This window comes from Lissotriton vulgaris, chromosome 4_1, assembly GCF_964263255.1.
Source record: "Lissotriton vulgaris chromosome 4_1, aLisVul1.2, whole genome shotgun sequence".
NCBI lineage: Eukaryota > Metazoa > Chordata > Amphibia > Caudata > Salamandridae > Lissotriton > Lissotriton vulgaris.
The window spans coordinates 1,663,270,124-1,663,282,915 of NC_141691.1; the positions used below are offsets into that span (position 1 = coordinate 1,663,270,124).

Genomic DNA, 12,792 nt, shown 5'->3' on the forward strand with positions numbered 1-12,792 from the left:
GACTGTTTATGATTTCCTGGACAAAGAAAGAGGAAGTGTTGTCCTCTGTGGTGGTTTATATAACATGTAATCTCTATGGTTGCCTAAGGGCTCATGGGAGTTGTAGTTTGATTTTTCTTTACTATGTTCCTATTGGCTGCTGTTGGTAGTAAAGAAATTGAGAAAGCATAATCCTCGCCTCTGTGTCCTTAATAGAATTGAAAATTCTTGTCACGAATGTTTGCAAATTTTTAATTCTGCCCCACATATAAATGACTGAAACTGTAGATAAAGTGAAAAAAGCTACCTTTGGTATGAAGTGGGTAGAAACAAATGTTAACACTTATGGCGTTTATCATATGTTTCACTCAAGAATTAAGGTACAAGCATCACATCCTAATACAGACATTTTGATTTGGGCATGCCCTCTTCATTAGCACTTCCAAGTCAAAGCTAAAAAATAAATCATTAATTCAATGTTACTTTAAAGATATCTGTAAGTCAGATACACTTATATCTTGAAAATATTTAAGGACAAGAAACATAAAATAGGAAATTAGCATATTTAGTGATGCATCTGGAAGTGCCTTATATGTGACCGATCTTTACAAATCTGTATTCTTTTGGGATTTGAATGATGGAAGGAAATGTATAATGTGCTTTGTTGTAATTTAGTTTAAGACAGTTCTACACCAGCAATGATAAGTCATTAATGTCCACTTTATTGACACATTTTGTCATTGATCTCCTCATCAACAGGACTCATAATTGAGGTCTTAGAGTGGTTTGGGTAGAGGAGGTAAGTTAACTCAAACATAAAAAATATGCATTGTTTTCATATCATAGGAGTCATCTGTTAAGACTACTGAGAGTTATTTGTAACTAATAGCATTGTAATAACGTAGTGTCTAATTATGATATAATGTTTTCTATAATCTAGAACTGCAGTACAACCAGGAGCCTTTGCTCCCTCTGTTATAAACTAACAACTGATTCTGATTTAAGCAGGGCCTTGTATTTGCTGCATAGGGATATGTCCATGAATACTTAAAAATGTCACCCTTGTATTGATGCTTCTCACAATGACTGGCCCGTCACAGAAATTCTGAAGCCTCTTAAACAGCTGTTCAGGTGTCGAATACAGATATTGAGCTGGAAAGATTTCGGAATACACCAGAGTCTTGGGACACAGTGGGTAGCAACCACAATGTGTGGCCTCCAGCATTGCCACGGCAAAAAACTCATGCTTTTTTTTTTGCGTGGCAATGCTAGCTGCTGGGAAAACATGGCAGCCGGCTAGCAGCGGGCCGCGAGTGCAGGGTGTAGTGGTGGTGTGAGTTACCGGTACAGGCGGCGTGATGGTGGTTTCTTTTCAATGCAGCCAAGTTTTGAGGATGTGAGCAAGATTCAGAGCCGTGATATTTGTGTTGGCGGCCTTTTTTGGTGTTTCATCTTGCGGTTTCTCCGTGCTGCATGGAGGCAGAAGGATCTCGGAGCGGCAGCGGAAGCAAGCTTGAGACCGAGAGGGAGGCGGGGTTAGCTGCATCAGCGGTAGCAGCTGTGGCAGGGCGAGCTGAGTTGGGCTGCTGGGAGAGAGCAGCACGTGAGTTGGAACGAGGTTGGCGGGCCACTGCAAAAATTGGCTTCAGAGGCGGTGAAGGGCGCGGAAGGGGGGTGAACACAGCCGTGTCTGGCAGAAGCCCAAAAGAACACGCAGAAAACGAAGGTACTGTTGCCCTTGCCCCTGATACAGGGATCTCAGTGGAGTCAAGTAATTTGGATGTAACTGCTACTGCAGGTGCCTCAGGTTACGCTCTGAGAAGTGCAGGGGGGCGAGGTGGAGATAAGGCGCCAGTAAAATATTGTAACCCCCCTAAGGTCAGAGGAACATTTTTTCAAGACACTAACTTAAAAAAGGCACAAAAGAAAAGAAATAGCTCTAAGCAGTGCAGTAAACTAGGGAAGCAAAATATCTTGGAGCGAAAATTTAAGACAACTCCATCCCTCAATTCATATTTCAAAGCAATTCCAAGGACTTTGTTATTAAAACCCAATTCTGCGCAGCCGAGTCGGAGTCAGAGCAAAAAATCTGAGGAGGGGATAGGGCAGCTTGCTGGGGTGAAGAGCCTGCAGGACTGGTCTTGCCATTTGAGTCCTAACCGCTATCAGGTTCTCGCATTAGATATGGATGGGCAAGGACAAGAGAAGGGTGATAAGGGGACGGTGGACTTAACAGATTCGGCAACATTAAGTATGGCCCAGCTGAATGTGTCAGGTGAAACAGTAGAAGAGGCAGAGAATAGTGCAGGGAGCAATGTAGGGAACACTAATATCCACACTCCTGAAAAGAATCTTTTAGAGGACAACAAGTTTGAGTTGGATAATCCAGATCTGCCGGTAATAGCTCTATTACAAAAACTAGATAGGGATATGCATAAGGGTTTTGAGATTTCAAAAATTAATCTAGAGAGTATCTGTGCTTCTTGTTATTTGTTGGATGCCAAATTTAATGAGTTGAGTTCTCGTACTGAAGTGTTAGAGGCTGAGACAAAACAGCTTCGGGAGACTGTGGTGGACAACTGTAAGGAGATTGATGAAATTAAGCTCAGAGATAAAATGCAGGAGGACACAGTGGAAAGACTGGAAAACATGCAAAGACGTAATAATTTAAAAATGTTGAAGTTACCGGAAGGAAAAGAAGGAACTGATGTTAAAAAAATATGTGGTGCACCTTCTGAAGTCTGAGTTAGATCTGGAGGAGGATGAAGAGTTGATTTTTGCGGACATACAGAGGGTTCATCGTGATCCCTTCAGGCTGAATCCGAATCGAACCAAGCCTAGGAAAATATTAGTGAATTTTCTGACATATAATTTAAAAGAGAAAATTCTGTCGGCTACTTTGAAAAAGAAAAACATTATAGTTGAAGGAGCGAAAGTTGAAGTGAGATCGGACTTGTCACCAGTTACAGCTAATAGACAGTGGGAGCTAGGTAAGCGGATAGAACCTCTCAGGAAGTTGGGAGTCACGGTTCAGCTTAAGTTTCCTGCATTTGTTTAAGTTATGTGGCAGAATAAGATGTATTCATTTCGAGTGGTCGAAGAAGTGGACACATTTATTGAACAATGTAGAGAGATGGCTCAAAAGGCAAGCATATAACCAAGCACTGTGGAAGTTTTCAGAAATGAAAAAAAAAAGTAGTTTCAAACCTTTGTTCTTAGACCTAGCCTGTACACATTATATTTGTTCACTATTTTACGCTAGTGATTTTGCACCACCACGGTAGGCACTTGAAGGGCCGAGGCCATGTGTAGGTCGGTTGGGTTTTCCATGGGAGGGAGGGGAGGGAGGTGAGAGCTTGAGGGTAGTAGGTAGGTAGTTGAGGGTTGGGGTTAGGGGAGGGGAAGGACAGGGGAGAAAACCCCCCAAAAATTCCTCAGAAGCTTATTTGTCACTAAGGTGTTTGCAGTATTTTGTTTTGAGTTTGATGAGTGGGGCTAGTATAACGGAATTGAAAATCTTTCGTGGAATGTTAACGGCTTACGCATAAAATCCAGGAGACGGATAATTTTAAAATATTTAGAGAATTCATTGGCTCATATTATTATTTTACAAGAGACGCATCTAACTGCCACTGAGTGTAAGGACATTTTTTTGACTCAAAGGTGGGTTGCTCATTCGTTTTATACAACCCAAACCATAGTCACAAAAGGGGTGGCAGTTTTGGTTAGGCAAGGAGTACAGTTTTGTGTAGAATCCATGGTGGCAGATGAGAGAGGGAGGTGGTTGATTTTGATGGTGAAAGTGGCAGGGGAATCATTAATTATTATTGGGTACTATGGTCCTAGTCAGAATGATGTGGGGCCTCTAGATACTCTAGCCAGTGAATTATTAGGCTTTGCGGGGAAAATTATCATGGCAGAAGACTTTAATACGATTATGGACATATTATAATAAAAAATATAAACACAAATCTCGAATTGATTATTTTTTGCTGGACTCCAGATTAATGGATTATGTTACGACGGTTGGTCACTTAGGGGTTCATATTTCAGATCACTCTGCTATCACACTGAGTATGAGGTTAGAGTTGAGTGGTTCGGATTTAGCCTGGAGGTTAGATCGCACACTCCTTCTAGATCAGCACTGCTTAAAAGTTGTATCTGAGGAGTTAGAGGTCTTCTTGGAGAAGAACTTGGGTACAGCTAAGATCGAGACGGTGTGGGAAACTTGTAAAACTTTCCTGAGAGGCAGGCTGGGAGCTTTGGGAGCAAAGAATGCGCAGAGCCTATTATAGTACAGTGTTAGAGTTGGAAGAAAAAATCCGCTTAAGTGAAGCCAACTCTGGGGAATCCACAATAGAGGAGCAGGCTATATATGACCTAGCAGAGTTGAAATCAGATCTGGTGACAGCTCTTATTCTCAGACTCAAGGAAAAATGGGAAGCTAGCCAACTAGCCCATTTTAGCTATGGGGAGGGCTGCAGTAAACTTTTAGCATGGAAAGCGAAGAAGGATCAGGTTCGTAATTTCAATAAAGAAGTGAAAGTTGCAGAGTCAGATACTATAACTATAGATAGTAAAGGAATCGCAGAGGCCTTCTTCGAGTACTTTTCAAAAGTTTATAAGGAAGATTTAGATCCTGAGTTTTCAGCTATTAGGCGTTAGTTACAGCTTGTAGATCCACTTCCAGCCGAGCTTAAACAGGTTTTAAATGTTGAAATATCTTTAAATGAGGTCGAAAGGGCCATAAAGTCGGGGAAGAGAGGCAAGGCTCCTGGGCCGGATGGCCTCCCGGTTGAGGTTTATAAAACCCTGACGGGTCTTATTGCTCCGATAATTCACCAACTATTTAACAGCCTTTTTCAGGGGGAGGCAGCATTGCCCAGATTCATGGAATGAGGGGAATATTGTTCTAATTCCAAAACCAGGGAAATCACCTAAATATCTGGACTCATATAGGCCAATTTCGCTATTAAATTGCGATTATAAACTCTTTGCAAAGATTATGGCGGATAGGTTGAGTCTGGTTATCCCAAAATTAGTGCATGATGACCAAAAGGGATTCATTAAAGGCAGATTTTCAAATGAACTCACTTTTTCTTTAATAGGTGCAATAGATATGGCTTCAGTATATAAACTCCCCTTGGTGGTAATAGCACTTGATGCCGCCAAGCTTTTGACCGAGTCAATTGGTCCTTTCTGAAGGCTCTTTTAGGTCTTCTTGATCTAGGAACATGTTTTACCAGTACACTGCTATCTTTATATCAGTCACCCATCTCTAAGGTACTGATCAATGGGACTTTAACACAGCCTTTCAAGGTAATGTTATAGTGGCTACACCGACAGTTACATCTATTAGAAGTATGTTTGCTGCTATGCTTAAGATCTGTAACTACAATGAGCATGGTTTCTTGTGCAAATTTTCTGATCCAAGGTTTTTCAAGAAAGTAAGGCTCAAGACTTTACGGGAAGCGGCAGAGCTTTGGTATAAAATTAAGAGAGTATTAAAAATTCCCTATTATGGTTATATGGCTCCAATATGGGATGCTCCAGGGTCACCTCTTTGGACTCAAGATGCATTAGCAGCGCTTTTGAGAACGGCGGGTCTAGAGCGTTGGGGCGACTTAATTCCAGATGGAAATCTGATTGACTGGGGGCAAGGTGAAGTTACCTGGGGTCGGGGGCTGACAAAATTCAAGTATTTACAAATCCATAGTTGGGCAAGTAAAACGGACACTGTTGTTGGACTTCAGAATGAGCTGGAAGATAAACTTTATTCAACTAAGTCCTACAAAAAAAAAGTTGCCCTCTAATACTGGTCGATACTGGAGATGGAGGATGGCCCGTTTTTACTTCCTGAGGTCCTATGGGGCGACAGCTTGCCAGACATCGCGTAGGACATTCAATGGCAAGTAACTATGGCTATGTTATATAAAATAGTCAAATCTGCAAATTTAAGACCGAATCTCCTGTTTACAATTCACAGGGCCTACTGGTCTCCTCGTAGACTCTCAAAATTCAGGGCTGGTGGTCTGGTGGATTGCCCTAAATGCAAAAGCACTAACGAAGATGACCTGCATATGTTTGAGGACTGCCCGAACATCAGGGAGTTTTGGGAGGCCGTAAGTAATTGCATGTCACATGTTGTAGACATGAGGATTGAGGTAAGCCCCGAATTAATTATAACTGGAAGATATGACCTGCAAAGTAAGAATATCAATGATAAAGTTAAATTGGTTTTCTATGGTGTTTTGTTGGCCCGAAGGGAGATTTGTAAATTATGGGTGTCACCTACATCTCCTACTTTTTTGGACTGGGTAAGAGCCATGAGATATTTTGCTAAACTAGATTCCTTGGATCAGATAAAGAAAAAGTGTAAATTCTGGCTACCTTTTCTACAACATTTTGGGTAAGGGAGGGAAGATGTGGCTGGGAGTAAGCTATCTTAATAACAAAAATCCAATGATTAAGGTCTTGGCCTATCTCACCGGCTGTTTTCTCTCCTTTTGCCTAGGAGATAACTCGACAAGGTAGCGGTGCGCTAGGGTTTTGACCCATAAATTTTAGTTGGTTTGCACGAGAGGCTCATTACCTGTAGCAGCACTGTATAAGCCTTTGTTGTTAAAGCTGGTATATGAGATAAAAAGCCCATGGGCGGTATCGTTCTTTTTGGAAATGGGTGCGAAAAGGCTAATGAGGATAAGAAAAAAAAATAAGAAAAAAAAACTCATGCTTGGCTGTTGAGACAGCAACATCAGCCATACACAGGGCTTGAAAATAGGCTCCTTTGCTAGTAAGGTAGCCCCAATGCAACACAGAATTGCCCAACGCCTCCCTGGCCTTCAGAAATACATCTGGCACATCTGTATAGGTTTCTCCAAGGACCGACACATTGAATCGCAGGGAGAGGCATTTAATCTTAAACAGAACTTGGAAAAAAGTTTCTGGGTCTTTGTCGGGCTCCCAACGGTGAGGCCAGATAATGTGTAGTGGTCTTTGCTCTTCGTCAGTGTCACTGCTATTACCATGGAGAGTTACAAAGTGCTCACCATATTTATGGTCCGATTTTGCATTCTGTGGTACATTGGACAACTCTAGTTCATCGGCTGTTGCCACTGGGTTTTGTGGTCTTTCCAGTTGTGCGAGAAAAGGTACACCTTCTCGATCTTGGGCATTGTTTTCCATCAAATTCCCAGCAATGGTGTTCTGCTGTGGAGTAGTCAAGCTCTGAGCCAGGAAAGGTTCCCCTTTGACTGTAGCCCTGCTCTCCAAATGGATATGCTTGCAATATGGCAAGAGGAATGTTGGACTTGGCCCTTCTGGCAGGTTCACCCCTAAACTTTTTGCTTTTTGAATGTGAATTGGTGGTAGTGATTTTAGGTTTCTGCGCACTTTCACTGTGTCCCAGTGGAAAGTGCGTGCGCACTCTGAGTGCGTGGAGGTAGGTTGGCTTACCCTCCCATAGGAATGCATGGGGAATGCCAGTGTCCCTGGTAGTTCCTGATGCTTGAGGTGTGCAGGCTCGAGTTTGGTATGTGCGGACTCGTGTGATTGAATGCTGCGCAATGATGTGTACGGCGTGAATGTGTCTAGTGTGGAAGTGCCAGTTCTAGACATGGGTGTGCATGTGCCGTGAGTGTGCTGGCACGTGATTGGCTGGAGCTGGCTGGTGAGCCTGGCTCCAGGAGTCTGGATGGGTCTGCCCCAGTGGTGAATGGAGAGATTAGCATGCTGATGTGAGGGAGGGGTGCACCTGGGTCCTGAATAGGGCTTGGCTTTCCCCACACAATGCTGGCTCCGCCCCCTGTGGTGCGTCTAATGTCCCTAGCCCTGCCAGTGAATAGAGTGAAGGGCTGAGCACATCAAGAGTGCTCACAAACCAGGTGCGACTGGTTTATCCCCTCTCCCTGAAGTCAGACAAAATAATACTGTGTATAAAAAGGGGCTGTGTCCCCTTACAATCTGTTCTCTTCCTGGATCCTTTTCCTGAGGGGGGCTGCTGCTGGGCACCAGGAGGACCGCCACTGGGGATTGCCTCCCTGCCGATGAGGACCCTGTGAGCTGGCTCTGGGCCCAGCCTTGCCCCCCCAATCCTCCTGGAAAGGACTTTCCCCTGGACATTTCACTTAAAGCGCCTGGTGAGCGCCTTGCTTCCTTCAGGGGAGCACTGTGGGGTTGGCCTGCAGCTCCGAGCTGCACTTGCTGCCCTCGAGGGATTCCCCGGCGTGTGGGTCCCCCTTTTGCCCATTTGTGGCACGGGTGCCCACCCCGCTTATTTGCCGACCTTGGTACCGTTACAAAGTAGGTGCCACCCTGCACTGTGTGCCTCGAGGGAGCCTACCCCTCTTGTGCCCGATAGTAAGGATCCTTTCTTTGAAGAGCAAGCCTACCCCTCATCCACCCAGAATCACCGCTGCGGCCCTCGGCCTCGCGCCAAAAAAGGAAGTCAGGCAGCCTGTTGCCTGGCAGGGGTGGGACTTCCAGTCTGCTGGAGGAAGTCCCGCACACGCCGCCGCCTGAAGCTGTCTGGTGAAGAGGGAGGGCGGTGCCTGCCTTCACGGGGATCCCGGGACCGAGGGAGAGCCCCGGAGTGCCAACAGGAGGCTGAAGGAGAAGCCTGACAGAGAGGAGCCGACGCCGCGAGGAGCCACCGCCTCCCCAGACAGCCAGTGAATGCGGGCGCCCCGGGGTCGCTCCTCCACCCCAGCGAGGCCATTTGTGAGAGTCTGTGGAGGCTCAGGGGAGCATTTTGTTAGTTAGGGCCCACGAGGCTCCATCACTTTGGGGCATATTTCTTCAGAGCCTGCGAGGCTCAAACAGGGCACATTCTTTACGAGCCTTGAGAGGCTCTTGGGTGCCACATTTGCTCGAGCCCAGAAAGGCTCAAGGGGACATTCTATTTGTTTAGGGCCACGAGGCTCCAGCGTTGGCCCCAGTGTATCCACCGCTGCCCAGCACTTAGTGGGCAGCTGCTACGTTTAGGCCCCTGACATTTGGGACAGTCACTGGTTGTGGCCTAAGGTGATTTCTACGCAATTGTTCTTTGCTACACCTCTGAATGTTGTGATGCATCATGTGTAATATTCCTACGCCTATACCCCTAAATGTATGGTGATACGTAGGTGGTTGTTTTCTCCTAGTACAGGTGTTGTTAGTGAGGTCCTGGTTCCCCGCATGGCTTCTCCTAAGGTGGTTAGGCTTGCGTAGGTGGTACTTACCTGTTACCAGTGATTACTGGTTGTGTGCTCTATTTTCTATTTTGTGCTACAGTGATTTATATTCTATGTTCTAAGTGCTAGTTCTAAAAGTGACTATTCCTGACAGTGGTCCATGTGGCCCTGTCTTTTACATATCCCCTGTAAATTCTGCCCGTGCCTGTTGGCACATTGTAAAGTGTGTGTACTATCTAATGTGTTTCACTACAATACAAAGGCTATTTTTGATATAACCTTGTGTGGAGTTTCCTTTGTGGTGGACCTTGGGTGTTGTTGCACGCGCAAACACTTAACCTACATAGCCTCCGAGTTTAGCCTTACTGCTCGTGTCACGTTACCAAGGGGGTGACCAGGGGTTATCTTGGTGTGTAACTCCCTTGCCCTGACTTAGGAATGGTGGTTTCTGCCTGACTTTGGCGCAAGCCTTAGCCAACCAGAGCTCCCATTTCTAACAAGGAACTTACTAACATCGGGGAACCTTACAGGGAAGTGGAGACCAGGCACCTTGGGTTGATCAGTTCTTCCAGGTCATCAGGCCTGTGATCAGGCATAAGCCTCAAAAAGCCACAGATACCTGTCAGAAATGACTCCATGTTATAAAGCGGGTTAAATACCACCATGTCGGCCACCAGGCAGGAAAGAACTTGGTTGTAGCCATACTGGAAGTCCCTTTCCTGGCTCTTGCACTCAGGGTACACCAGCTGGTTCTTGTGGAAGTAGAGGACCTTCTTGAGCTTTCCGAGGTCAGGTCATAAGGCGACCAGTTCAGCTAGGTTAAGCACTGACCTGGCAAACAGGATGCTATACAGGTCCCTTGCTGGTACGGTCTGCATGAAAGTCAAGGCAGAGGTGCGTGCCCTCCTGTGCCACTTCTTGGCTGGCAGGCTGCAAATAACAGAGTTTTCAAATTCTTACAAGAGGAGATTCACCAGTAGCTTGTGAGAACCTCCATAGAACGCCTCGATGATGAGCACTCCCATTTTGGTGGACGGGTCTTCAAATAGGCGGTTTTGAATTGTAGTGGCTGCAGCAGCGACGTCTCTCAGATGTTTAATGTTATATAAAATGAAGATGGATGGCTAAGGTAACCATTTGCACATGTACACGCGAAAGCAAGCCATCTTGAAACGGGATACTTTAACAAAAAACAGATACTAGAGTAGCGGTACCATTTTTGTACGGGGTATTTTACTGGCTAACATGGAAGCGGAATGCACATTCACAATCAAGGACTCTAGTACCGTCCGTAGAAATGCGGTTTTGAGTGCTTGGGGTTTTGGTTGGTCACTATGTCAAATGCATAAGATACTAGAAACTCTTTTAACGTCTCCATTTAGGATTTGAATTTTGGAAAATCGCAAACTTTGCTTTAGGAATATCATGACATATCGACATAAATATGACACTAGCAGAAGAAAAATATGTATTTAAAAAAATCAGCTAATAAGTCGTACATCCAGCATTCAACTATCTACTATTCGAAAAGAATTAAACGTTCTAAATAAGAAGCTGCCCACCTTGTTACCCACGGAACAGTGGGCAAATTCACAAGACAGCCGAACGATTGCTTCGCTCCCAAGCAGTGACTGATTTCAGCACGTCTATAGGACATATTGAACTGCACTTGACTCCTTGGGATTTATAGTTTTCACATGGTAAAATAGTACGCATGTGCACACTGTATAGGTACCAGCCTCAGAAGTCAGAACTTGAGTTTCGGTACAACTATGAAGTTACTACTACACCCAAGAGGTCCCCGGAGGGCGGGACTCAGACTGGAAGTGAGGCAAAAGTTTGTGTTTCGATGTAGGTAAGTGCGAGAATGGGCAGGGAAACATTTGGTGGGCGAACGGCACCTAAACAGACCAGGAAACACCTGTAATAGGTAATCTGTAGCAACCAGGAAGTGCCATTGATGGGTAACTGAGACCAATAAGAATGCAGAAATATATTAAACAGGGGATGCAAGCTAACACGGACCAGAAAATACGTGTGACAGGTAAACTGGATTGGCCTATACTCTCAAACACTTGTAATAAAATAATAATAATAAAGACATTTATAAAGCGGATGGTTACGCCATCTCGGCGTGTCCCCGCGCTAGGGTGAGATAGAGTGGCAGCGACCCGGCTCCATGGCCTCAGCATTAACTTAAACAGAGAACAAGTTGGTTTTAAGTGCCTTCCTAAACCTAACTTCGGAGGTCTCCATCCAGAGATTTATAGGGAGTTTATTCCAGTTCTGAGCTGCCAAGACCCGAAAGGATCTGCCTCCCATTCTGGCCTTCTTCACTTTAGGCACCATCAATAGGCCAGTCCCACTGGATCTCAGGGACCTACCGGGAACATAGCTGGTGACAAGGTCCTTCAGATAGGAGGGGCCTAAGTCCTGGGTAATGCGACGGCATGTGCACAGTGCTTTAAACATCACTCGCTTCCTAACTGGCATCCAGTGCAAAGCTTCAAGGGCTCTTTTGGAAGCAGCCCTCCTAGGCAGCGCCAGTACCAGTCCCGCAGCGGCGTTCTGCTCTACCTGCAGTCTCCCCAGGCATTTCACAGTAGCACCCAGATAGAGGATATTGCCATAGTGTAGGCGAGATGTAATGAGGGCGTGCACCAACGTCTTCCTCGCTTCTATAGGAAAGAGATCCATTGTTTTCCGTACATTTTTGAGGACTCCGAAGCATTTCCCCACTACACGTCCGGTGTGTATTTCATAGGAGAGAGTGGGGTCCAGCCAGACCCCGATATTTTTAGCCAGGGTACATGGAACCGGAGTGGGGCCCAGACTAGGAGGCCACCATGCCGACGTCCAGCCTGATGCATTTCCCCCCACCACGTGCACCTCCGTTTTGCTGCCATTCAACTTCAGGCAGTTCTTTGCCATCCAGGAGGCAAGCTCCTGCATGCATGCCCTGAAGTTAGAGGCAGCAACTTCCAATGCCCGAGATAGGGAGATCATCAGCTGTGTGTCGTCGGCATAAGAGACAATCTCTATTCCGAAACCCTGCGCTACCTCAGCCAATGGGGTGACATACAGATTGAACAAGGTAGGGCTCAGGGCAGAGCCCTGGGGCACACCCTGTTCTAGCTTGACATCCTTGGAATAGTGCGTCCCTTGTCTGACCTGGAAGCTCCGCTCTACCAGAAATATTTTCAGCCATTTCAGAGCCGGGCCAGAGACACTGCCTTTATTCAGACACTGCAGCAAGGTGTAGTGTGCCACAGTGTCGAAGGCAGCACTGAGGTCAAGCATAACCAGGGCCATAGTGTGCCCAGCGTCTGCCCCCTGTCTGATGGATTCTGTGGCCAGGAGTAATGCAGACTCCCTAGAATGGAATGCCCGGAAGCCCGATTGAGACGGGTGCAAGAGGCTGGATTCCTCAACATAGGTCATCAACTGTTGATTGACCAACTTCTCAGCTATTTTGGCATTGTATGGCTGAAGCGAGATAGGTCGCAGGTTTTCCAGTGTGTCTGGGCTGATGTTCTGCTTCTTCTGGAGAGGGAGAACAATGGCCCTTTTCTGCCTACCAGGCACCATATGAGATCTAAATGAGACCTCCAAAACAGGTAATCTGGATAAACAAGCGCTCACG

The 12,792-nt window shown here is 45.8% G+C and overlaps 1 pseudogene; it reads right to left on the reverse strand.

Moving 5' to 3' along the window:
* Positions 1-908: 908 nt before the first annotated feature.
* LOC147724383 (tRNA-queuosine alpha-mannosyltransferase-like) lies at positions 909-10,174 on the reverse strand (annotated as a pseudogene).
* Positions 10,175-12,792: the final 2,618 nt, after the last annotated feature.